The 27,881-nt window shown below is 35.1% G+C and overlaps 1 long non-coding RNA gene across 5 annotated transcripts in view; it reads left to right on the top strand.

Annotated features, from left to right (window-relative positions):
* Positions 1-27,881, top strand: part of LOC133636023 (uncharacterized) — a 163,257-nt gene that overhangs the window by 79,775 nt on the left and 55,601 nt on the right. For 4 of the 5 annotated variants that reach the window (XR_009822158.1, XR_009822155.1, XR_009822156.1 and 1 more), the window contains exon 5: positions 11,257-11,344. This is a non-coding gene — a long non-coding RNA (uncharacterized LOC133636023). Of the gene's footprint in view, positions 1-2,243; positions 2,349-11,256; positions 11,345-27,881 lie in introns of those variants that run through there. The other variant, XR_009822157.1, reaches the window with a different exon arrangement.

Raw genomic sequence — 27,881 nt, 5'->3', positions numbered from 1 at the left:
AAGAACTCGGATAACAGAGACTCTAACCAGGAGGACTTTTGACTTCGATACACAGACGCCTGTAGAGAACTGGGACAACACAGACTCTTACCAGGATTACTTTGATTTGGATGACAAAGACGCAGACGTGCTACTGTGAGTATGCAGCTTTGGCTTCTAAACATTTGATCGCTTGACCGTATGTGCGCAACTTTTTTTTTGCGTATGTACGTAACTTTTTTAAAATATATAAGCTTTATGAACCTTGGGTTAGGTGAACGGTCTTTTGGGCTGAGTGATTGTGTGTGTTGATCAGGTGTTTGAATTGTATTGGCGTGTTCTATGGAGCTAGGAGCTAGCATAGGAGCTAGGAGTTAGCATAACAAAGACGTAGGTGTTTTTATGCAGGATTAATTTGTGTCATATTAAATATAAGCCTGGTTGTGTTGTGGCTAATAGAGTATATATATGTCTTGTGTTTATTTACTGTTTTAGTCATTCCCAGCTGAATACCAGGTACCGTGAGTATGCAGCCTTGGCTGCTAAACATTTGATAGCTTGACCGTATGTGCGCGTCACGTACGTAACTTTTTAAAAATATATAAGCTTTATGAACCTTGGGTTAGGTGAACGGTCTTTCGGGCTGAGTGATTGTGTGTGTTGATCAGGTGTTTGAATTGTATTGGCGTGTTCTATGGAGCTAGGAGCTAGCAGAGGAGCTAGGAGCTAGCATAACAAACACGTATGTGTTTTTATGCAGGATTAATTTGTGGCATATTAAATATAAGCCTGGTTGTGTTGTGGCTAATAGAGTATATATATGTCTTGTGTTTATTTACTGTTGTAGTCATTCCCAGCTGAATACCAGGTACCGTGAGTATGCAGCCTTGGCTGCTAAACATTTGATAGCTTGACCGTATGTGCGCGTCACGTACGTAACTTTTTAAAAATATATAAGCTTTATGAACCTTGGGTTAGGTGAACGGTCTTTTGGGCTGAGTGATTGTGTGTGTTGATCAGGTGTTTGAATTGTATCGGCGCGTTCTATGGAGCTAGGAGCTAGCAGAGGAGCTAGGAGCTAGCATAACAAACACGTAGGTGTTTTTATGCAGGATTAATTTGTGGCATATTAAATATAAGCCTGGTTGTGTTGTGGCTAATAGAGTATATATATGTCTTGTGTTTATTTACTGTTGTAGTCATTCCCAGCTGAATACCAGGTACCGTGAGTATGCAGCCTTGGCTGCTAAACATTTGATAGCTTGACCGTATGTGCGCGTCACGTACGTAACTTTTTAAAAATATATAAGCTTTATGAACCTTGGGTTAGGTGAACGGTCTTTTGGGCTGAGTGATTGTGTGTGTTGATCAGGTGTTTGAATGGTATTGGCGTGTTCTATGGAGCTAGGAGCTAGCAGAGGAGCTAGGAGCTAGCATAACAAACACGTAGGTGTTATTATGCAGGATTAATTTGTGGCATATTAAATATAAGCCTGGTTGTGTTGTGGCTAATAGAGTATATATATGTCTTGTGTTTATTTACTGTTGTAGTCATTCCCAGCTGAATATCAGGTCACCCCGGCTCTCACAGCATCTTCCCTATCTGAATTGCTTCAACTCCCCACTAGTCCTTCACTTGCACTTTACTCATCCACAAATCTTTCATCCTCGCTCAAATTAATGGGGAAATTGTCGCTTTCTCGGTCCGAATCTCTCTCACTTCATGCGGCCATCATTGTAAACAATAGGGAACTTTGCGTATATGTTCAACTGACTACGTCACGCTACTTCCGGTAGGGGCAAGCCTTTTTTTTATCAGATACCAAAAGTTGCGATCTTTATCGTCGTTGTTCTATACTAAATCCTTTCAGCAAAAATATGGCAATATCGCGAAATGATCAAGTATGACATATAGAATAGATCTGCTATCCCCGTTTAAATAAAAAAAAATCATTTCAGTAGGCCTTTAACTTTAACTTTAATAATAAATGATCAAATGCACACACGTTAATAGTGCAATTCCAGTGTTGATGCATTTATTTCAACTATTGTCCCTAAAATATGCATTGAGGCTACAATTTTATCCGATTACTCGATTAATCAAACTAATGAGTTGGATTTACTCGAGTACTAAAAACATCAATAGCTGCAGCCTGAGTGAGGACAGCACAAATACACTTGCAGTACATGTTTTTTCCCAGAGGAGGCGCTACACACTGGAAAGTTTGTTTTGAACTGGACCTCGAATGAGGAAGAAGAGACCACACCTGGCATGCTAATTAGCAAGACTTTTCACCTCGGCGCCAGGCAGCCATTGAAGCCAAGCAGGTGTTTGAAGCGTCTGTCACAACGTTTAAAATAAAGAAGAGGTCAGTGTCCACACTTCTATTTTATCACCTCGTTGTGTTGCGTCACACGGGCCAGAAGGGAAGGAGTCAAGTGACACGGGCGCGGCGTTTTGAAACCGAAACAAAAAGTAAACACGCTGAGGTTTTGTTTCCCCACATATCGATGACTATGAGCAGGTGACAAACATATATAACTTAGCCGTTTTCTCCCAGCTGAACCAAATGCATAATCAATATAAATAATGTTTGAGTTTGTTTATTTGGAACATGCATGCATACAACATGACACATCACAAGTGCCAGTTTTCTCTAGTCAACGTGTTCGAAAAGGAGTAGGAAGAAGCAGAGCTTATTTAATCCTTTTTAAAACTTTTGTTCACTTCCTGTTCTCAATTTATTCACAATATACTCCATAAGTAATAATAAAAATAAATAATAGTGAAGTAAGTTATATTTCATATGGTGAGATGAATAAGATTATCTAGACCAGATCGGGGCAAAATAAGGCCCGGGGGCCACATGTGGCCCGTTGAGCTTTTCAATCTGGCCCGCCGGACATTCCCAAATAATTTTTTTAGATCTTTAAGATGGAAACTGTAGCTGCCATTATGATGTGCAGTGATGTTTTGTAATGACCGTAAGTCTTCAACTATACAAAGTATTTCAATGGTTAGAATCTGCGCTTATGGATATTATATACCAGTTACTATGGTAATCTATTTAGATACTATGGTAATCTAATTAGTTACTATGGTTTGATTTTTATTTGTATTAAGGATCCCCATTAGCTGGTTGCCCCAACAACCCACTAGTCTTCCTGTGGTCCACAATTCAATACAATTACAAGTAAAAGCATATAATTATAACTACACAATACAGAAACAAATAAAAGCATCAATAAGAAAACAAGCAAACAATTTACAGTCACAGAATAATAATTACCATATAATTATAACTACACAATATACAACCAAACAAATCATCAACGAGACGGCATGGCGAAGTTGGTAGAGTGGCCATGCCAACAATCGGAGGGTTGCTGGTTACTGGGGTTCAATCCCCACCTTCTACCATCCTAGTCACGTCCGTTGTGTCCTTGGGCAAGACACTTCACCCTTGCTCCTGATGGGTGCTGGTAGCGCCTTGCATGGCAGCTCCCTCCATCAGTCTTTTTATCTTTTTAAAAACCTGTTTACTTTCAATGCCGGTGAGAATTTGAGGCAGGTTATTCCAGAGCGATAAAGATCTATAAATAAAAGATTTCAAACTGGTCATCTAATTAGTTACTATGGTAATCTACGTCACAGCAGCTCAGACGAGGCACCAAGCAGTGTGGGCGGGAAGCGTTTCCACAGACGCGGAAGGAGATTTTCACAACAAAGTTCTAAAGCTTAGTGATGTATAGAATAGAAAGTACTTTATTGATCCCTCGGGGAAATTCAGCAAATATCAGATATATCAGATTGTGGGTGGGTTTATTTTGTACCCTCCGCGTTTATTTTGTACCCTTCATATTTCACTGTTTGTTGCATTTTTGTTGCGTTTCACTTGATTGTAAAATATTTCGATCGGAAGGGGGTGTGACATTCATATTTTGTCAATATTCAGTGTTTTATCGTTCATAGAAAAATGTAAAATTCCATTACGTTTTTTAAGGCGTTATGTCATAACGTTTTTAGCATTCAATCAGACATTATTGTGAGGTTTTTTATTAGTGTTCCTAAAAATAGATATATACCGGCCCCCAGACACATTTTTTTCTCTAAATGTGGCCCCTGAGTCAAAAAAATTGCCCAGGCCTGAGCTAGACAATGAATGGATGAATGGAATCAGTTCAGAATGTTTATCATGGTTTTTCTTCTTTGTAATTTGTAAACCCGGGGTGTCAAACTCATTTTAGATGGGGGGGCCACATGGAGAAAAATCTACTCCCAAGTGGGCCGGACTGGTAAAATCACTGATATACTGTACATGTACAGTATATCCCTTGTTACATCCTCACTGTTTCCAATAAAGGGCAGTCTAATCTACTTTTAAAATACATTGCATCTTGCTTCTTTTTGTGTTAGAAAACAAACTTAATTCCATAAAAGGTGTTATTGTATAGTGTACAGTAATAAAAATAGTATATACTGTATATATACACATATATCTAAAGACAGACGTAGTTATATAAATACTGTATACATTAACATGGGTATCACGACACCATCATTTCAGTAGTCCATACCTGTGAATTTCCACAAGTTTGATACTTATTTGATACCGCGATAAAAAAAATAAATAAAAAAAATCCTACTCATGTACTTTTAAATTTACTACTTTATTAAAAACTGTTTCAAAGTGTCAAGTGTCACTGTGCCTCAACAACATTTTGCACAGAATTTAAATCACATTGCATTGCCTATAGCAGGGGTGTCAAACTCATTTTAGATGGGGGGCCACATGGAGAAAAATCTACTCCCAATCACGGCACGATAACTTAAAAATAAAGACAACTTCAGATTGGTTTCTTTGTTTAAAAATAGAACAAGCACAAATTGTTGTTAGGTTTTTTGTTTTTACACTTACATGTTGCTGTTAATAATTTATTTGTCATTATTTATATTTTCTGAATACATTGTGACAATGTTCATCAGTCAAGTCATTGGTGTTCATTTTTAATCTATCAAGATAAAAAGAAAATGTCAAAATCAAATTACAGTATGTTATTTATGTAGTTTGATCATTTTTCTCGACTGATGTGCTAACATATGGTTTATTTTGTACATATGTAGCATCATCTACAAAGATGGCAAATAATTGCTATTGCGACATCTAGTGGACACATTTAGAACAGCTGATTCTTTCATTCAAAAATTTCAGGTTCATTTTTATACTTAGCAAATTCATCTCGCGGGCCAGATAAAACCTGTTCGCGGGCCTGATCCGGCCCTCGGGCCGTACGTTTGATACCTCGGTTGTAAACACTTTAAGTTTGAAGAGTTTCTTGAAGTGGATCATATTAGTACATTGTTTGATTTCTTTGCTTAATCCATTCCTTAATTTAATTCCATATACTGATATACTGAAGGTTTTAAGTGTTGTACGTGCATACAAATGTTTTAAATGACATTTTTCTCTAAGATTATATTCCTCCTCTTTTGTTGAAAAGAATTGTTGTATATTCTTGGGTAGCAGGTTATAGTTTGATTTGTGCATAACTTTAGCTGTTTGCAAATTCACTACGTGGTGGAATTTCAGTATTTTTGATTCAATTCATTAATTTTTTCATTTCATTATTTATTTATTTCAGGCAATGACATAAAAAAGTACAAAGTTGACAACACATAGTAATATAAATTAATATAGTGCAAAAGTTAATGTATAGTAGTAATGCATGATTGTCCAGTTTTGCCTGAAAGGGACTGGGAAGAAGATAATTTATTTAATCCCACCCCCAGTTCTCCATTCAGTGATTATTCACATGAGTTTCCCTATTACTGTGTTCAAGGATTATAATACAGATGTTGTATCATAGTGGCATTACCACAGGTAACAATAATTATTACACTGTAACAATAATTTGTATCAACAATGTAGGAATAATGAATATACCAACATTGGTAATAGACAAAATGCCAACGATGGTAATAGACAACATAGCAATAAATAAAGGGTTTGTATGTTCTCTATATCCAACAGTATGTATTATTCTAACTGATCTTTTTTGTAACACGGTTAGTGAATGAAGTGTACTTTTGTAGTTATTTCCCCATATTGCTGCACAATAACTCAGATATGCTAACACTAGCGAGCAGTAGAGAATATGGAGTGATTTTTGGTCTAGATCAGAGGTGTCAAACGTACGGCCCGAGGGCCGGATCAGGCCCGCGAACAGGTTTTACCCGGCCCGCGGGATGATTGTGCTAAGTATAAAAATGTACCTGAAAATTTTGAATGAAAGAAACAGCTGTTCTAGATGTGTCCACTAGATGTCACAATAGCAATTATTTGTATCTTTGTAGATTATGCTAGATATGTACAAAATAAACCACATGATTTTAGTGCATCAGTCAAGGAAAATAATCAAACGGGGACGGCGTGGCGCGATTGGGAGAGTGGCCGTGCCAGCAACCTGAGGGTTCCTGGTTTGATCCCCACCTTCTACCAACCTCGTCACGTCCGTTGTGTCCTTGAGCAAGACACTTCACCCTTGCTCCTGATGGGTCGTGGTTAGGGCCATCAGTGTGTGAATGTGGAAATAGTGTCAAAGTGCTTTGAGTACCTTGAAGGTACTACATAAATAACATACTGTAATTTGATTTTAATATAATTTTTTTATCTTCATAAAATGAGTTGACTGATGAACATTATCACATAATTTATTCAGAAAGTATATATAACGACAACTAAATATATAATACTATTAACCGCAACATGTAAGTGTAAAAAAAACAACAACATTATGATTTGTACAATTTCAGAATGTGCTTGTTCTATTTTTAAACAAATAATCTGAAGTTGTCTTTATTTTTAAGTTATCGTATTTGCAGTCGATCCAAAATGAGTTTGACACCCCTGGTATAGAACATGTTTTGCTTTATTCAATATTGACGTGTTTCTTGCTACTTTATGTTGTATATTTTTTTACATGAGATTTCCAGTTCAATTTAGCATCAATCATTATACCTAGAAATTTGGTTTCATTTTCTCTTTCAATTTATATTTGACTTTCTCTTCTACTGTTACCAAATAGCATTATTTTTTAGTTTAACTGAGATTCAAAGTCTGTTTTTGTCGAACCGTCCTTTTAATTTGTTCATTTCTTCTATTATTATTTCTCTCCTGAACAAAACGCTGTTGTATAATACTAACTTTAAATCGTTTGTAACTTTACAAATGTCATTTACATAGAGATTGAACAATTTTGCTCCTAGTATTGATCCCTGAGGTACACCACAGGATATACTCAGCGTTGTAGATGTGTGTTCGCCTAGCTTCACGTATTGCTTCCTGCTGGTTAAATAACTTCTAATCCAGTTTAAGACCAACCCTCTGATGCCATACTGTTCTAGTTTTTTGATTAAAGTATTGTGATTAACTGTGTCAAATGCTTTAGTTAGATCCATCAACACTGCTGCTGCACATTTTTTTACTATCTATTGCATTGGTAATTTCTTACCAATCATAATATATGGATAAAGCGAGAATAAAGTAAGTTTTATGTCCAAAACAAAAAGCAGGCACATTAGCGAGCTATGCCATTTTTCGGTAGAGAAGACAATACTATTGAAGTTTTTAGATCGATGCATCGACGAAAGGGTATTTTTACTGTTCAATCATGGAAGCAACTGCACGCTATTGTATTGGCATTAATATGCAGAACATTTAAATACTGCCAATTCTTTAGTAATAGATTGAAAATGTGCATTTTTTTTAGCACTAAAAAAGACCTGTTATATAAACATTTGTAAAGTTACAAAGGACTTAAAGTTAGTTTTATTTGCAGATGATACAACTGCGTTTTGTTCGGGAGAGAACACACAGAAGATAATACAAATAATAACAGAAGAAATTAACAAATTAAAAAGAGTGTTTGACAAAAACAGACTTTGAATCTTAGTATGACTAAAATAATGCTATTTGGTAACAGTAGAAGGGAAAGTTAAACAAATACAGATAGACGGAGTAGACATTGAAAGAGTTAAGTCTACCATGAATTGATTTACGTGGACTATGACTTAAACAAGTCGAAAAACTTATCCGGGTGTTACCATTTAGTGGTCAATTGTACGGAATATGTTCTGTACTGTGCAATCTACTAATAAAAGCTTCATTCAATCAACCAATCAAGGAAAACTAATTTTGGGTGTAATAATAGATAATAAAATAAACTGGAAATCTCATACAAAAATACACAACATAAAATGGCAATACATATTTCAATAAGGAATAAAGCAAAACATGTTCTAGACCAAAAATCACTTCATATTCTCTACTGCTCACTAGTGTTATCTGAGTTATTGTGCAGAAATATGGGGAAACAACTACAAATTCACTAACTGTGTTACAAAAAAGATCAGTTAGAATAACACATAATGTTGGATATAGAGAACATCCAACCCCTTTATTTATTAAATCACAATTATTGAAATTCAACGATTTGGTGCATTCGCAAACAGCTAAAATGATGTACAAAGCAAACTATAACCTGCTACACAAGAATGTACAACAATTCTTCTCAACAAAAGAGGAGAAATATAACCTTAGAGGAAAACCTAATTTAACACATTTGTATGCTTGTACAACACTTAAAACCTTTATCATATCTATATGTGGAATTAAATTATGGAATGGATTAACCAAAGAAATCAAACAAAGCAGCAATATGATTCAGTTTAAGAGACTGTTCAAACAAGAGTGTTCACAAAGTACACAGAACAAGAATTATGATGAACATTTGGAACCCTTTTTTTTTTTTTAAGATTATGTATTTAATATATGTTCACTTACTATGGTATATTATTTATTTATCCACTGTTCTGTTACAGAGAACAAGGGAATGGGATAAAATTGCTATGGTATGAAAAGAGGTAGGATTAAATAACCTCAGCTTCTTCCTACTCCTTTTCGGACGTGCTGTCGTGACACAACTGGAACTATGTGATGCATTACATTGCATCGTATGCATGTTCACAATAAATTGAACCTGAATGGGATCTTTAAAGTAATGCATGTTGCCTTTGGCTCCATGTGGCTTACCTCTGTCCTCCTCCTGCACCCAGTGTGTAAATGCAACACACTCCCACTCGCATGACAGACTTGTTTAGTGGTTTTTTAAACAAAACACTCCTGTTTGCAAAATGCAAATCCCACGTTCATCTTCAGTGAGTCATCGTCGGTCGTCATTTATATGCACTGTTGCTGGCAAATGGTGCAGGCCAGGCATGGAAGACGATCCAAGATAATGATGGTAGACAATGCGTAGACAACCAGATTGCGTACTTGTGCAGACACAGTAGCTCCTTTGAGGTACTTCCACTTTCACAATAATGGTCTATTAATAATTCCTGGTTAACGCCCTTTCACTTCACAAAGCCGCTCTTAAAATAAATCTTTGCCTCCTTGGCGTGAAACCATCTATGTATCTTACAAGTATCATTAACTAAACCTGCTACACCACACAATGTAAACCAAATCCGGCTCGGGAATGACACCAGACCTGCCCTCGGGTTAAAATCGTTTGCATTATATTTCTAAAAACACTTTTTTGCAGGAGGTCCTGGCAGACACTTATATGGACATTTTACCCTCCTGAGTCAGCATCCTAAAATTTCTATCTCAGAAAAAAGAAATAGACCAAAAACAAAATGTCCAAAATAAGAATAATAGTAAAGGGAGAAGTCCGGCCTATTGGTTATTAGGTATTTGGAAATTTAGTTTAATTTAGTTCAGGGGTCTCCAAACTATGGCCCTCCAGCGTCCACAATTCAGCCTGGGGGAAGTCGCAAATTTTTTTTCCTTTTTTTTCTCTTAAATCTTAGGCAAATCATAATGTTGAAATAGATGCCCATATCTGCTTTACAGATTTACTTTACAAAAAAGGAGGGTGGGACATTTCTCTTGTTGCCTTATTTGTATTTGACTTTATTAAATGTTTGGAGTAGAAAGATGAAGAAAATAGAAAACGTATAAAACATATACACACACATACATACATACATATATATATATATATATATATATATATATATATATATATATATATATATATATATATATATATATATATATATATATATATGTGTATATATACACACACATATATACATATATATACACACATATATGTAGATATATACACACTAGGGCTGCAACAACTAATCGATTAAATCGATTAAAATCGATTATTAAAATAGTTGCCGATTAATTTAGTCATCGATTCGTTGGATCTATGCTATGCGCATGCGCAGTTTTTTTTAATTTTTTTTATTTTTTTTTTTAATTAAAAAAAAAATATATATATATATATATATTTTTTACTAAACCTTTATTTATAAACTGCAACATTTACAAACAGCTGAGAAACAATAATCAAAATAAGTATGGTGCCAGTATGCTGTTTTTTTTCAATAAAATACTGGATAGGATAGAAATGTAGTTGGTCTCTTTTATCCGATTATTAATCGATTAATCGAAGTAATAATCTACAGATTAATCGATTATCAAATTAATCGTTAGTTGCAGCCCTAATACACACACATATATGTATGTATGTATACATGTATATGTGTATGTATACATACATGTATATATGTATGTATAAATGTATATGTGTATGTCTATGTATGTATATATATATATTTATGTATATATGAATATGTATATATATATATGTATATATATATATATAAGGTAAGTGGGTTGTACTAGTATAGCGCTTTTCTACCTTCAAGGTACTCAAAGTGCTGTGACACATTTTCCACATTAACGGCGGAAGCTGGGGATTGAACCAGGAACCCTCTATTTGCTGGCACGACCGCTATACCAACCGAGCCACACCGTCAAATACACATATACATATGTATGTATGCGTATATATGTATGTGTATATATATGTATATGTACTGTATATATGTGTATACAGTACCGTATATGTACATGTATATGTATATGTATTGATATGTGTGTATATATATATATATATATATATATATATATATATATATATATACTGTATATATACTGTATATGTATCTATATATATATATATATCACTGTATATGTTTGTATATATGTATGTCTATATATATATATATATATATACTGTATATATAGACATACTTATATATATGCCGTATATATATATATATAATATGTGTGTGTGTATATATATATGTATATAGGTATATATCACTAACTCATATTTTTGTGTATTTTGCTTAAGGCAGCAACACAAACCAGTTCTTGGCACCGTACCGCCAGAAGACATCCTTGTTGTGGAATTCCCCCATCTTTCCAAGTGTTTACTTAAGGTAAGTCATTGCTTAAGAAATGAGATACTTTCTATCAATAAGTACTTTAATTTGTACAGAAGGTGTGAAAAATTCATGAAAAATGTGTTTATATATTTTTGCACCTGGACTTGTCTCTATCCTCCAGAAGCCACAAAAAGACAATTAGTTGATATCACTGGGATGTTTTCATGATGAATCAGTGCTCTAACAATGAACAATACCACTTGCTTCGGTCTCCAGTCATCACGTGGCAGATGCGGTGTAGTTTGAGAATTTTTAAAAACTCCACCATGTGTTCCAGTCACGTGTAAACACTTGGAACTGCTAACCCCAAATAAGCCACGGAAGACTCGTAACATTTTTCCTAGTATTTTTGCTTCGATCAACAATAAATGGGAAGTTCCGTTTCATCTGCGGTTGCCAAACGGAACTCTGCTCCAAAAGTGAAACTTGACTAGTAAGATGTTGTCTACATTTGTGTGTGGTTTAAAATTAATGAAGTTGTTGCTTGTAACTGTACGTAGGGACCACTCAAACGTGTTTCCTCCAAACATATACACAGTGAAGGATACACTAATATACTGTACACTTGTGTAGGCGGGTAAACATTGGAAGAACATTACCATTTTTGTAGGGTTGTCAAAAGTATCTATACCAAATAGATACTGACATGCTAAAATTACATGGAGACCAGCTTTTTTCAGTATACCGTATTTTTCGGACTATAAGTTGCAGTTTTTTTTAAAGTTTGGCCGGGGGTGCGACTTATACTCAGGAGCGACTTATGTGTGAAATTATTAACACATTACCGTAAAATATCAAATAATATTATTTAGCTCATTCACGTAAGAGACTAGAAGTATAAGATTTCATGGTATTTAGCGATTAGGAGTGACAGATTGTTTGGTAAACGTATAGCATGTTCTATATGTTATAGTTATTTGAATGACTCTTACCATAATATGTTACGTTAACATACCAGGCACGTTCTCAGTTGGTTATTTATGCGTCACATAACATACACTTATTCAGCTTGTTGTTCACTATTCTTTATTTATTTTAAATTGATTTTCAAATGTGTATTTTTGGTGTTGGGTTTTATCAAATCAATTTCCCCCCAAAATGCGACTTATACTCCAGTGCGACTTATATATGTTTTTTTTTGTTTTTCTTATGCATTTTCGGCCGGTGCGACTTATACTCCGGAGCGACTTATACTACGAAAAATACGGTATGTTAGTATCCATGTTTTTTTTTGTGTTAATTTCTCCCTCACTCATAAACAAACAAAGTGTGGCAGCATGCATCGTAGCTTGCGTTGTATGCTGTATAACACAACAGAGTGGAGTGGGTTTGATTGGTTGAGAAGTCCATTGACATCTTAAAGAATGGAATCCATGTAATGCTTTAAAAAGGCAAATGGATGGCACAAAAAGCCAAATGGCTTGTTTCCATTGTGGTCCATTAAATATTCATCACATTTGATACATTCAATAATAAAATATATATAACCTGTAACATGTATATAAAAAAAAAAAAGTTAAAAAATGGATAAATTATGTACATATACACAGTATACATGTCAGGTGAATTGAAAAACAATACATACAAAAAATGAGGGGGGTATATACACTATGTACATGACACTATGTACATGACTATGCTGTAGATTAACTACGGTCAAAGTATTGGACAGGACTTCGAAATGTGTAATAAAGTTTAACTTTATATAAGAAAAAAATGGGGATACAAACGGTACAAAACGATCTTTATAACTTGTTATCTGTCATTCATTCATCACCCGTAGGCTCATAATTCTCATCTCAACAACCACAATGCACCTGCTCCCGGTCTTTCTAACATCCGGTTTGCCGCAATGCATTGTGGAACATGCAGTCTTTTAGTTTACCCTTTGTTAGGCTATTGAGTAGAAACAACTCAATTCAATGTCAGTGTTTCTCAAATAATCAATATCAAATACATGTATAATTCAAATCAATTCCATTTTAACTCTTTTTAGCTGTAAGTATTAATAGATCAATTTATCAGCAATTAAATCAAACTTGCAAATTAGGAATGATCATTACACATGAACTATATAACCCATAAGTTACAACATATGCACATGTTGACTCCAAGAGTGTGCAAAACAGAATGAGAAAATATATATACACTGTAACCACATATACACCTGTTTGATGCTTCGGAAAGTTGCTGGGGATCAATTTTGGTCCAGATCAGGTAGAGGTTGAGCTGAGCCATGATTTTATGGCAGTTTTAAAATTTAGTAGGGAAGTTCGAATTTTAAGGTCTGTTGGTAGTGCATTCCACTGTGTGGTGGCAAAATAGTAGAATGCATTTTTTCCCATGAAAGTCTTGAATTTGGGGGGGACGAGGTCTGAGGAACTCCCTCTCGTGAAGTACCTGTGAGCATCACTTTGGCGAAATAGTTCGACAGGTACTTGGGGACAGTTTCTCTGAGTATTTTGAATACCAGGCACATTGCCATTTGGTGTACTCTTTCCTCAACTCTAAGCCATCCTAATTTGGTCAAGTGGGTTTGAGTTAGGTGAGTCCTGTATGGGAGGTTGAGCAGGAGTCTCACCAGCTTGTTTTGGGAAGTTTGCGGTTTTGCTTTTAGTGGCTTGGGGATACTGGTGAACCATGAGGTGCAGGCGTAGTCAAAATGACACTGTATGAGGGCACAGGCAAGGGTCTTAAGTGTATCCCTGCCTAAAAATCTAGTTTTATTATTGATCTTGGTGATTGCTTTTAATGCCATTTTTTCACCCGAGAGAGTGTTTTCCAATATACAACCTAGGTAAATTACCTTGTCTTCTGTTGTGCATTATTTTCTAATCAGCGGTTATAAAAGGAGAAGTATTCACTGCACCAGTGAGAGCGGAGATCCGCCACCACAAGCCCGGGGAGTGTGCTGTATGTGTGCAGTAAACCTCCGCAAAGTTACTGCCCAACCTCTATCACTTCTGTAAGTGCTAAGAAGACATAATTAGACGCTCTTTTGTCGTTTGGAAGCAGTTTGCCTTCCTGGTAGTATTGTCCAGATACCAATATTTTGGTACCAGTACCAAAATATTTCGATACTTTTCTAAATAAAGGTGACCGCAAAAATTTGCTTTATTGGTTTTATTTTAACAAAAAAATCTTAGGGTACATTAAATGTATGTTTATTATTGAAAGTTTGTCCTTAAATAAAATAGTGAACATACTAGACAACATGTCTTTTAGTAGTAAGTAAACAAACAAAGACTCCTAATTTAGTCTGCTGACATATGCAATAGTATATTGTGTCATTTATCATTCTATTATTTTGTCAACATTGTTAAGGACAAGTGGTAGAAAATGAATTATTAATTTACTTCATTTACTGTTAATATGTGCTTACTTTCTCTTTTAACATGTTTAACTTCTGTTAAAATGTAATAATCACTTATTCTTCTCTTGTTTGATACTTTACATTAGTTTTGGATGATACCACAAATTTGGGTATCGATCCGATACCAAGTAGTCACAGGATCATACATTGGTCATATTCAAAGTCCTCATGTGTCCAGGGACATAGTTCCTGAGTTTATAAACATAATATAAATTTTAAAAAAGAGAAAAAAGATGTTGTGATGCCAAAAAATATCGAGGTAATCATAGTAGTGTCAACTAGATACGCTCCTGTACTTGGTATCATTACAGTGGATGTCAGGCATAGATCCACCCATGGCGTTAGTTTACATTTTGACGCCGGTGAGCTACGGTGTGTAGTGAAGCATGTTTAGCTATTCCTCATCCTGCAGGGATGATACTGGTAATAAACTCACTTTATTTGTCGCCACGGAGGCGAGGATTAGTGATTTAGAAGTAGATAAAACACTGCCGACTGCGGCTGGACTTTAGCCGCTAGCTAGCTAGCCATGTCTTAAAGCACCTCTTCCGGTTCAGTGTTATAACTTCACCTTTATCTTTATTTTTTAGGCCAAAACGCGTCCGTTCTCCCTTTTCTGTCTACACACTGTGTCTGCTTGTAAGTACTCTGTGATTGTGCACTGCCGAACGTGCTCCTCTGCTCGTAAAACCAGCAATGACATGACGTGACGAAGACGGGGGCGTTGGTACACCGGTACAATGTAGAATAGTTGACTATTGTTATTTATGAGCATATTCATAAGTCTTGATTCAAGATTCAAGATTGTTTATTGTCATATGCACAGTTAAAAAACACCCAGTTTGCCGTACAATGAAAATCTTACTTTGCTAGTCCACCCTTCAACAAGTCACACGGCACTTAGCTAAAATAAAAAGAAAAGAAAATGTTATATACAAGGCACAGTAAGTAACATTACATTATTGCACATTCTGATTGACAGTCAACAGTATAAATATGGAGGTGACCTTGGGTCACAGCAGCAGTTAAAGTGTCTTTAGTGATCAAAGGTGAAAAGTGTCTACAGTGATGGTTCACAGTTCGGGGGTGGTCATGGTAGCTGTCTTTTGTTCAAAAGATAAAAGTAAAACGGGGGGGAGCTAGCATTCACAAGTTAGCATTCACAACCATGAATTGATTATGTGGACCCCGACTTAAACAAGTTGAAAAACTTATTCGGGTGTTACCATTTAGTGGTCAATTGTACGAAATATGTACTGAACTGTGCAATCTACTAATAAAAGTTTCAATCAATCAATCAATCAATCAATCAATGGCCTGTGGGTAGAAACTGTTTGTCAGTCTCGTAGTCCTGGATTTCAGGCTCCTGTATCGTCTGCCTGATGGTAGGAGGCTGAAAAGACTGTGCTGGGGGTGTGTACTGTCCTTTATGATGTTGTGTGCTCTCCTGGTGGCCCTGGTGGAGTACATGTCCTGTAGTGAGGGGAAGGCTGCTCCTGATATGTACTGAGCTGTTTTAATCACTCGCTGGAGTGCCTTCCTGTCCTTAGCAGTGCAGTTTCCATACCAGACCGTGATTGAGCTGGTAAGGACACTCTCAACCGTACTTCTATAGAAGTTGCTGAGAATGTTGTGTGGCATGCCAAATTTTCTCAGCCTTCTCAGGAAGTACAGTCGCTGCTAGGCTTACTTTATTGTTTGTTGGGTGTTGTGATCCCAGGTGAGGTCCTCGCTGATGTGGGTCCCGAGGAATTTAAAGCTTTTCACCCTGTCCACCTCTGTCCCCCCTATGTACAGAGGTGTGTACTGTGCACTCCTTCTCCGTGGGTCAATAATCATCTCCTTGGTCTAAATAGCACAAGGGAATCGAACCCAGGTCAACTGCTTGGAAGGCAGCTATGCTAACCACTATACCTCCAATCCCTTGTTTGTTTTGATATACTAGGAGGCTAAAGGCCAGGGGTGTCAAACGTACGGCCCGGGGGCCAGATCAGGCCCGCGAACAGGTTTTATCTGTCCCGCGGGACGAGTTTGCTAAGCATGAAAATCAACCTGAATTTGTTCAATGAAAGAAACTGCTGTTCTAAATGTGTCCACTGGATTATTTTTAGCAATTATTGGTATCTTCGTAGATGATGCTACATATGTACAAAATAAACCACATGATGTTAGTACATCAGGAAAATGATCAAACTACATAAATAAAATACTGTAATTTGATTTTAATATAATTTTTTTATTTTGATAGATTGAAAATTAACACCAATTAATTGACTGATGAACATTATCACATATTTTATTCAGAAAATATAAATAAAGACAAATAAAGGGAAAATATTAACTATTATAAACTACTAAAATATTATACTATTAACCACAACATGTAAGTGTAAAAAAACAATTTGTACAATTTCAGAATGTGCTTGTTCTATTTTTAAACAAAGAAAACCGTCTGAAGTTGTCTTTATTTTTAAGTTATCGTGCCGTGATTTTACCAGTCCGGCCCACTTAGGAGTAGATTTTTCTCCATGTGGCCCCCAATCTAAAATGAGTTTGACACCCCTGCTATAGGCAATGCAATGTGATTTAAATTCTGTGCAAAAAGTTGTTGAAGCACAGTGACACTTGCCACTTTGAAACAGTTTTTAATAAAGTAGTGAATTTAAAAGTACATGAGTAGGGTTTATTTTATTTTTTTATCGCGGTATCGAATAAGTATCAAACTTGTGGAAATTCACAGGTGTGGACTACTGAAATCATGGTGTCGTGATACCCATGTTAATGTATACAGTATTTATGTAACTATGTCTATCTTTACATATGTGTATATATACAGTGTATACTATATTTATTACTGTACACTATACAATAACACCTTTTATGGAATAAAGTTTGTTTTCTAACACAAAAAGAAGCAAGATGCAATGTATTTTAAAAGTAGATTAGACTGCCCCCTATTGGAAATAGTGAGTATGTATCAAGGGATATACTGTACATGTACATTCTTGTCATTGAACAAGTGTAAGGTTATTGTAAGCAGAAACCGTTAAAAAAAAGAAGGCAAAATCAGTTATTAGCGTGACAGGAAATGCATCCTACTGACGTATGAGTTTTTTACTGTTACGGTTGCTCCATATATGGCGTCAGCTGCGAGAGGAAATATTAGTTACCTCCTTCACAATACTTGATACTTTGTAAAACATGAAATTCAGGTTGTTATTCATGGCTGGTGCCAATTTTTGCTGTCACCACATTAATTTGATATTTTTTTAAATCCAGTAAATTAACTCTTAATAAATGCGTGGTTTTATTTTGCATTCCAAAAGTCATTGTCATTGTTTTCAGGGCAATGGAGGAGATATTTTGTCACTTTTCTTAACGAGGCTTTAATATGCAAAACCAACTTTTCTTACCTATTGTGACTATTTACATTGTAGATTGTCACTGAAGGCATCAAAATTATGAATGAACCCATGTGGAGTTATAAATAATTATTATTTATTATTTATTTATCATTTATGTGGAGTTATGTACTGAACAAAAAAGGTGAAATAACTGAAAACATGTTTTGTATTCTATCCATCCATCCATCCATCCATTTTCTACCGCTAGTTTCTTCAAAATAGCCACCCTTTACTCTGATTACTGTTTTGCACACTCTTGGCATTCTCTCCATGAGCTTCAAAAGGTAGTCACCTGAAAGGGTTTTCACTTCACAGGTCATAGTTTGGATGCCTTCAGTGACAATCTACAAGGTAAATAGTCATGAAAATAAAGAAAACGCATTGAAATGAGAAGGTATGTCCAACCCTATGGCCTGTATTGTGTGTGTGTGTGTGTGTGTGTGTGTGTGTGTGTGTGTGTGTGTGTGTGTGTGTGTGTGTGTGTGTGTGTGTGTATGTATATATATATATATATATATATATATATATATATATATATATATATATATATATATATATATATATATATATATATATATATATATATATATATATGTGTGCGTGTGTATATATATATATATATATGTATGTGTGTATACTGTATATATATATATATATATATATACATGTATATATATGTGTGTGTGTGTGTGTGTATATATATATGTGTGTGTGTGTATATATATATATGTATATATATATGTGTATATATACAGTATATGTATATATATATATATATGTATTTATATGTATGTGTATATGTGTATGTATATATATATATATATATATATATTTATGTGTGTATATATATATATATGTTTGTGTATGTATATATATATATATATATATATATATATATATATATATATATATTTATGTGTATATATGTATATATTAGGGCTGCAACTAACGATTAATTTGATAATCGATTAATCTGTCGATTATTACTTCAATGAATCGATTAATAATCGGATAAAAGAGACAAACTACATTTCTATCCTTTCCAGTATTTTATTGAAAAAAAACAGCATACTGGCACCATACTTATTTTGATTATTGTTTCTCAGCTGTTTGTACACGTTGCAGTTTATAAATAAAGGTTTATAAAAAAAAGTAATTAAAAAAAAATTTGCCTCTGCGCATGCACATAGCATAGATCCAACGAATCGATGACTAAATTAATCGCCAACTATTTTTATAATCGATTTAATCAATTAGTTGTTGCAGCCCTAGTATATATATATATATATATATATATATATATATATATATATATATATATATATATATATATATATATGTATGTGTCTATATATATTTATATATATATATATATATATATATATATATATATATATATATATATATATATATATATATATATATATATATATATATATATATATATATGTATATATATATGTATGTGTCTATATATATTTATATATATGTATATATATTCCTCGCGCACTAATTGACTGATAGAGAGCTCACTTTGCCGATGTCATGTTATCGATGGGAAAATGCATTTTTAGACAATATGATTTACCTGAATGGCTAGGAGACACCGAGAGTAACAAGCGGTATAAAATGGATTAGAAAGGACAGATTTTAAAAAAGATTAATAAAAAATAAGAATAATAAAACTTTTATTTTTTTATTTTATTTTTTTATTTTTTTAACTTGGGTAGTCCCGTGGGCCGGATTTTGGACGTTGGCGGGCCGTAGTTTGGGGACTCCTGGTGTATGTGATCTGCATAAATCCAGAAATCAAACCATATGGAGGCATGGCGGAGACATTAATAGGACACTCTTGCCTATCTTCATACTTTTCCCAAACAAGCAATTTGTAATTTGCCCGACTTTTCCCTAGTATGACGTCAGCAGATATCTCCATATATGGAAGAGATTTACCTGAAGATCTTTGCGCAAGTCTGCCATTGTAGTCCGATGTTGTAGTCTTTTGCTCTATCCTCTTGTTGTGGGGCAAACTTTCGCCATTTCTAGCGCAAAGGAGCGTATAGTTTGAATTTATATCTGTCAGTAAACTTTATATGGAAGCGCTAAAAATACAACATGGCTGACGAAGAGAAGACGCAGTCAAAGTGGAGGCACGTAAAAAGACCGCCCACAAAATGGCGCATCCTGAGGAGAATGTGAAAAACGGCTTGAAAACAGTCCGTAAAACATAATCTATGCGACATTTTGACCAAAGAACCACCATTACATGTTATGTAGACCACAAGGAAGTGTTTTACATTTAGAAAAAATTACCCCTTTTAAAGTTTGTCAGTATTATTCCTGTTTGTATATTGAAAAATACAATCTTTAAGTGGCACTAGATGTTTGCAGTGTTTTTATTTAGGTAAATAGGACTAAGTAAACAGACTGTTAAAGCCACAGTGCAGAAAGGTTATAACACCGAATCGTTAATACTGTAATCTGTCTACAGTGTTTCTCCAAAAGGTTCATTGTTTTCTTTTTAAATATAAGTTCAACTTAAGTTTTAAGTAGGTTTTTTTTCCACTGTCATTTGCAATCTCCCAGCAGAAGGGCCTTATGAGACAATCTGTGAAAATGAAATAGTATAATAAAAAAAAACTAAATAGTATTTGAAATGTAATAAGTTACTTATTTCACATAATGTATAAATATTTCTAAAATAATTATTCATTATGCTTGATAGTCTTTAATAATTCTTAGCCATCCTCCAAAGGCTAATAGCTGGCGCCCTCTAGTGTCTTGCCAGTTATATTACAATAATCCATATACATTCTACTGTCCTAGTATTTATGGTTAAAATGGAATATCTACACTCAAAAAACACTTCATAAAGTACACTTGTACTTGTACAATAAATTACACATGACGTGCTTGAGTTGAGTATCCTGTACGGTAGCCTGGAAGTGCAAAATATGATTACATATCATTAAACAAATTACAGTTACAGAAAATCAATTTAAAAAGACACAACTTATACTTACGGAAACCAAATCAATTTCCAAAAACATTAGCAAAAGGCGAAACAACTTACAATTTCACAAACCAAATGAACAAAAGACAATTTCCGAAAACACATTAACAAAAGGCAAAACAATTTGTAATTTTACAAACTAAATTAACGAAAGACAAAATAATCCATGATAATTACAATTTCAGAAAACACATTATCAAAGGGCGAAACGACTTACAATTTCACCAAAGAATTAACAAAAGCAAAACATTTGCAATTCCAGAAAACTTTAACAAAAGGGGAAACAATTTACAGGTTCACAAACCAAATTAACAAAAAAAATATATATATAATTTCAGAAAACACATTAAATAATTTGCAATGTCACAAACAAATTAACAAAAGACAGAACGATTTGCAATTTCACAAACCTAATTGACAAAAGACAAAACAACTTACAACTACGCATATTAAATTGACAATTTGTAAATTAACGAAAGACAAAATAACTAATAATAATTACAATTTCAGAAAACACATTATCAATGGGCGAAACAACTTACAATTTCACCAAAGAATTAACAAAAGAAAAACATTTACAATTCCAGAAAACTTTAACAAAAGGGTAAACAATTTACAGTTTCACAAACCAAATTAACAAAAAAAAATATATATATAATATCAGAAAACACATTAAAAATTGACAATATCACAAACAAATTAACAAAAGACAGAACAATTTAAAATTTTACAAACCTCATTGACAAAAGACAAAACAACTTACAGCTACGCAAACTAAATTAACCAAAAGACAAAATATACAATTTCAGAAAACACATTAACATAAGGTGAAACCCCTTACAATTTCACAAACCAAATTAACTAAAGACAAAACATTTCTGAAAACACATTAACAAAAGTCCAAATAAGGCGAAACACAAATTAAATTACATAAAGACTAAACAATCTACAATTTCAGAAAACAAAAGGCGAAGCAACTTACAATTTCTAAATATAAATCAGGGGTCCCCAAACTTTTTGACTTGAAACTTCCCGCGGGCCGGATTTTGGACGCTGTGGTTTGGGGACCCCTAAACTGAATTAATGGAAGATAAACGATTCAAAATTTCAGAAAACACATTAACAAAAGGCAAAACAACTAAGAATGAAAAAAAAACTATCTAACAAAAGAGAAAAAAACTAAACAATTTTGCACACCAAGTTACAAAAAACATTTTTAAATTTTTTTTTAGTAAAATTTTAAATTGTTTTGTCTTTTGTTAACTTGGTTTTCATTGTTGTAAGTTGTCTTTTGTTAATGTGTTTTCTGTAATTGTAATTTGTTTCATGAAATGTTAGTGTTTTGCACTCCCTGTCTTGTCGTAGACCTGTGATCAAATCAAATCCTCCATGACTAATAAAGTATTTAGGGTGTTTTAGCTGCCACAATAGCAGTGTGCAGCAGTTTCTTATTCAGGACTACACCACAGCCAGGTCTATTGCCATCAACAGGGCCTCTAATGGAGGGCTGCTTGTGAGTAAGTTTAGGATCATTATGTTACGTGATTATGCATTCATTAGGAAACTTACTGATGACGCCAGAGAGGGAGAACGGCATAAAACGGAAGGTGTAATTTTTAGTGTGATTATGGAACACATACCGGGTTTTGGAATTGCTCTGGTAAGGCCAGATTTTCTGGCTTGAATCTGTCACTTTTTTTTAATTCTAATTTAGCAGCTATGCAGGTTAACCATATGAGTTCAGCAGAAGCCATGTAAAAATTACATCTGCATCAATCACAATTAAACAATTCTTCACATTGTAGATTTGGTATAATTGCTAATGTCAAATTAATCTAACAGTGGTTCGCTACATAGCTACAATTAATTTCAGCTATTAAACGCTTCATTAAACTCTACTTATTCACAACGGCTGGCATCCATATGGCGCTGCATCAACCCAAGTGGAACTTTTCCTGCAGATTTTAACTTATTTTTTGTACTATTTGTGTGTGAACCAGCATCCAGATTTGTATGGCCGTGCAGTGGCTGAGACGGCTGTGTATTGGGTATTATTAAATACCCTAAATTCACCATAAGCACCAACTATGTCTCTTATGGGCAGTTTCAATGGATCATCTAGTATGGAATACACTCAAACACACTAAATCACAGTAGTGATGCTTACATACTGATGTATTGTGGACGCCCACAAGTCATAACAAGCTAATGACAATAGTTATTCAAAGTTAGAAAGAAAAATACATCAAAACTAATAGCCCCTTCTTAGAAAGGATGAATCAGCTTGTTTGCTTTATTACAAAACCCAAAACCAGTGAAGTTGGCACATTGTGTAATTCGTAAATAAAAACAGAATACAATGATTTGCAAATCCTTTTCAACTTATATTCATATGAATAGACTGCAAAAAGATATTTAATGTTCCAACTGAGAAACTTATTTTTTTTTGCAAATAATCATTAACTTAGAATTTAATGGCAGCAACGCATTGTAAAAAAGTTGGCACAGGGACATTTTTACCACTGTGTTACATGGCCTTTCCTTTTAACAACACTCAGTAAACGTTTGGGAACTGAGGAGAGCAATTTTTGAAGCTTTTCAGGTGGAATTATTTCCCATTCTTGCTTGATGTACAGCTTAAGTTGTTCACTTTTTGTTTACATTTAGCGGTTAACATATTCCCTTGCAATATGTAGTGTAGCATGTTTAGCTATTTCTCGTCCTCCGGTGATAACGATACCTGTAAGAAAAGTTGTTTATTTGATTTAGAAGCGGCTTTACTCTATGGAGGGACATTAGTCGCTAGTGAGAATGCTACGTTGTGTTAAGGACGCGTTGTTTGCCTGTCGCTGTCAAATTTACAAGACTCGGCTAGAATGTGTCATAATCATGCATTATCACGCTATAAGGATTTTATTAAAAGCTCTATCGTTGGCCAGACTTATATTATTTATTTCATCTATATGGCGCAAGCCTGGTACATGCCTGTTTATTTATGATTATAACGTGTGTTACTGTATTACTTCAAGAAATATTTATGATACATTGGTAGTAAGGTGCATGTTATCCAAAGATTTTAGAAATTAGTCTTTATTTATATTAGGGATCAACCGATTATTGGCACCCATATTTGGCATTTTGACGTACATCGATATCGTCCTTTTATTGGAATCAACCGATATTTTCTTTTTTTTTCTCTTTTCTCTTTTACAACCACAACATAAATACATCAAGAGATACAATACCTGGATTTAATGTTTAAAAAATTGTGATAAGTAGAGAGTAGGGTTGTACGGTATACCGTACCTGAGCAAATTGTTGGAACAGTTTTAAGAACAACATTTCTCAATGAGCTATTGCAAGGAATTTAGGGAGTTCACCATCTACGGTCCGTAATATCAAAAGGTTCAGAGAATCTAGAGAAATCACTGCAAGGCCGAAAACCAACATTGAATACCCGTGACCTTCGATCCCTCAGGCCGTACTGCATCAAAAACCGACATCAGTGTGTATAGGATATCCCCACATGGGCTCAGGAACACTTCAGAAAACCACTGTCATTAACTACAGTTCGTCGCTACATCTATAAGTGCAAGTTATGCAAAGCGAAAGCCATTTATCAACAACACCCAGAAACGCCGCCGGAGACCCCGGACGGTTGAACAACTTAAGCTGTACACCAAGCAAGAATGGGAACAATTCCACCTAAAATACTTCAAAAATTGCTCTCCTCAGTTCCCAAACGTTTACTGAGTGTTTTTAAAAGGAAAGGCCATGTAACACAGTGGTAAAAATGCCCATGTGCCAACTTTTTTGCAATGTGTTGCTGCAATTGAATTCTAAGTTAATGATTATTTGCAAAAAAAAAGTACAAACATTAAATATCTTGTCTTTGCAGTGTGTTCAATTGATAATAAATTGAAAAAGATTTGCAAATCATTGTATTCTGTTTTAATTTACGATTTACACAACATGCCAACTTCACTGGTTTTGGGTTTTGTAAACAATTCAGTTAAAAAAACAACTTAAAGCCTTGCCCAGCTAATTTTTAACATATACTATTCATGTGTATATAACTTTTACTGTAAGTGAATATTTGCTCCGGATGTTGGTTGTCGGCTTCCTTGACCACTAATAATCGTTAATGGTATTGGCCCTGAAAAAAATAATATCGATCGATCGCAAAATCAATTGAACTGACCTGATCTGTTCGTCTCACATTTGTATAAACAGTGACTTGGAATGTTCGTTTTTTGTTTAGAAAAGTGTTTGTTTAGAGCAGTGGTTCTCAACCTTTTTTTAGTGATGTACCCCCTGTGAACATTTTTTAAATTCAAGTACCCCCTAATCAGAGCAAAGCATTTTTGGTTGAAAAAAAGAGATAAAGAAGTAAAATACAGCACTATGTCATCAGTTTCTGATTTATTAAATTGTATAACAGTGCAAAATATTGCTCATTTGTTGTGGTCTTTCTTGAACTATTTGGAAAAAAAGATATAGAAATAACTAAAAACTTGTTGAAAAATAAACAAATGATTCAATTATAAATAAAGATTTCTACACATAGAAGCAATCATCAACTTAAAGTGCCCTCTTTGGGGATTGTAATAGAGATCCTTCTGGATTCATCAACTGTATTCTAAACATTTCTTCACAAAAAAATAAATCTTTTACATCAATATTTATGGAACATGTCCACAAAAAATCTAGCTGTCAACACTGAATATTGCATGGTTGCATTTCTTTTCGCAGTTCTTTTTGACGGACATTTAAAAAAAATCTCACGTACCCCTTGGCATACCTTCAAGTACCCCCAGGGGTACGCGTACCCCCATTTGAGAACCACTGGTTTAGAGTGTCCACCCTGAGATTGGTAGGTCGTGATTTCAAACCCCGGCCGAGTCATACCAAAGACTAAAAAATGAGACCCATTACCTCCCTGCTTGGCACTCTGCATCAAGGGTTAGGATTGGGGGTTAAATCACCAAAAATGATTCCAGAGTGCGGCCACCGCTGCTGCTCACTGCTCCCCTCACCTCCTAGGGGGTGGAACAAGGGGATGAGTCAAATGCATAGGGTAATTTCACCACACAGTGGTACTTTAAACTTTAAACTTAAACTGCTTGTCTTTTCAGTGCAGTGAAGTTACAATGAGTGTACTCAAACTATCCTTGAGTGGGATGTAGTTAAGTAAACTTCCACTGAGTGGCAGTACTGCACTGCTCAGTTTCTGCTGCTTGAGCGTTGAGTGCTGCTTTGGGAGTCACTCAAAGACACAACATGCAGGATGGTGCTGTGATATTTACTACTGTGTACGTGTGGAAAGAACGGGTGGAGGCAGTGGAGAGGGAAAGATGTGTGATGGACTGTGCAGTAAAGCAGTGTTTTTCAACCTTTTTTGAGCCAAAGCACAATTTTTTCACTGAAAAAATCCAGAGGCACACCACCAACAGAAAACATTAACAAATGAAACTCAGCAGTCGATATTGACAGTAAAAAGTCGTCCTCGCAATTGTTGGTTATGTATTAAAACCATAACCAAACATGCATCACAATAGCTTTTGTCTCAAAGGAGGTGTACTGTCACGACCGAGATAAAACAAGCGTGCCTCGTTACATACGTCACATACTGTAGCGCATGCAACGTCATACGCCCTCGCCGAGCAGCGAAGTAGCGGCATCGGTAACGTTAGCAGCGGCAGGTGGTGCAAGCGCAGCGGTGCGAGTGGTGATACGAGAGAGAGAAGGTGCGAATCTGGTAACAAATGGTGGAAGAAGAATGAATTCCCAAGAAAAGCAGCACGGGGTTCATCGTCTGGCGGTGGTTTGGCTTCAAGCGGAAAGATGTTGAACAGACAACCGTAATATGTCAAGTATGCGGCAAAAGAGTTGCTACAAAAAGTAGCACCACTGCTAATTTGTAGCATCATTTGAAAAGTCCCCCGCTAGAGAATAAGGAGTGCTTGAAACTCCGCCTTCCGCCCGAATGCAGCTGAGATAGGCTCCAGCACCCCAGCGACCCCGAACAGGACAAGCGGTAGAAAATGGATGGATGGATGGATGAAACTCTGCATGTCAACATCTGCGGCCGGTGCCACACCCAACAAAATGCCGAAGCAACTAGCACTGACCCAATTGAGCCTGGTGTCTTCCATTTCCACATCAACACCGTATGAAAAAAATAGTCAACAACAGAAGGAGATAACGTCCGCAGGAACCTACCACATAGCGAAGGACATACACTATTTGATTTCCTATTATGCAACTAATTTTTATTTGACACTTTTTGAAATATCTTGTGTGACATCATGCACAAAAGTGCTCTTTATTTGTTTTAAACTATTGTAGTGGCGTTTTGTACAGAAAGTGCACTTTAATTTAGTGTTGTTTTGATATGTCATCATAGTGACATCATGCACAAAAGTGCACTAATAGCTTGTTTTAAAATGTCTCTGACAATCTTGCACTTTCTGTTTTGGAAATGACATGAATGTTTGTGCCACTGCTTAAAGGCCTACTGAAATGAATTTTTTTTTTTCAAACGGGGATAGCAGATCCATTCTATGTGTCATACTTGATCATTTCGCGATATTGCCATATTTTTGCTGAAAGGATTTAGTAGAGAACATCGACGATAAAGTTTTGGTCGCTGATAAAAAAGCCTTGCCTGTACCGGAAGTAGCGTGACGTCACAGGAGGTAATATTCCTCACAATTTTCCTTTGTTTACAATGGAGTGAGA

Source organism: Entelurus aequoreus, linkage group LG20, assembly GCF_033978785.1.
Source record: "Entelurus aequoreus isolate RoL-2023_Sb linkage group LG20, RoL_Eaeq_v1.1, whole genome shotgun sequence".
Classification (NCBI taxonomy): domain Eukaryota; kingdom Metazoa; phylum Chordata; class Actinopteri; order Syngnathiformes; family Syngnathidae; genus Entelurus; species Entelurus aequoreus.
Note: the sequence above shows the minus strand (reverse complement) of the source record. Positions and strands in the feature narration are given on the sequence as shown.